The sequence below is a fragment of the Coenobita brevimanus genome, chromosome 23 (genome assembly GCF_032717465.1).
Source record: "Coenobita brevimanus isolate Jiangsu-jjx chromosome 23, ASM3271746v2, whole genome shotgun sequence".
Lineage (NCBI taxonomy): Eukaryota > Metazoa > Arthropoda > Malacostraca > Decapoda > Coenobitidae > Coenobita > Coenobita brevimanus.
In genome coordinates this window covers 59,197,899-59,198,910 of record NC_136976.1, presented here as the reverse complement: position 1 = coordinate 59,198,910, position 1,012 = coordinate 59,197,899, and the positions used below count along the sequence as shown (strand labels likewise).

At 42.3% G+C, this 1,012-nt stretch overlaps 1 non-coding gene across 1 annotated transcript; it reads right to left on the bottom strand.

The window, feature by feature from the left end:
- Positions 1 to 436: 436 nt before the first annotated feature.
- Positions 437 to 555, bottom strand: LOC145393080 (5S ribosomal RNA). Its single transcript, XR_013896098.1, has one exon. It is a non-coding gene; the product is annotated as a 5S ribosomal RNA (ribosomal RNA).
- Between the last annotated feature and the right edge of the window lie 457 nt (positions 556 to 1,012).

The following is a 1,012-nucleotide window of genomic DNA, read 5'->3' as shown; positions in this document are numbered from 1 at the left end:
AAGAGCTGAGAGTCAGCCAAAAGAATGACCTATTCTTTAGTAGTCCAAGCCCAATTTAAGGTTTTCATCCGATTTAGACCAAACTTGGTGGAAGGGCTGACGGCAGAACAAGGACGAAGGGAATCGACTTTTAAAACAATTCGTCAAAAGTCAAGATCACAGGACAAGGTAAAATATTCAGCCCGGTAAGTCAAACGATCTAGATTCAGTTTTGATCAGACTTGGTGGAAGAACTGATGGTCAGCACAAGGATGAAGTTATTCGATTTTGAGAACAATAGGTCAAAGGTCAAGGTCACCGGACAAGGCCAATTCAAACATCATCATCATCATTGCCAGACGCCATGTATCCCACACGGGGTGGCCAAGGGCTTAGAGTTAATTGTTTTACAGGGAGGGGCACTAATCCTCCACCAACCCCACTTGACAGGTTGGGATGCCAACAGCATCTGGTGTTCCCAGGCGGTCACCCATCCAAGTACTAACCAGACCCAACGTTGCTTAACTTCGCTGATCGGACGGGAAGCGGTGTACTCAACGTGGTATGGCCGTTTTTGACTTAATTAGGACCAAAATTAGCAGAATGGTTGGTGAAGCAAGAACAGAATATTCAGTTTTGATAACAAATACCCGAATGTTAAAATCACTGGGCAAAATAAATTTTTTGGCTATTAGACCATTTGCATCATGTTTCATATTTTCTTCTTCCCTCTCTCTGTTGAATGATTAAATCAGTATTTTCTGTCCTTCAAAGAGACAGACACAGCCGATCAGCTGTGGAGCAGGATTCTTCATTCTGTCTTCTACCTTTCCTAACACTTAGTTCGTCCAACGCAGTACAGTATGTGCTGGTACTCTGAAGAATGAATCTTGCTTCCAGTTTTAGCTTGCTTGGTTTTCTTTGAAAAGAACAGGTTTTGCAAGCTGTCTGCTTCTAAATTCTAATTTAGTCATTAGAAATTTAACTTCAATGGAAAGCATAGGAAAGCATACTCTGTTCAGCTGCTGACGCC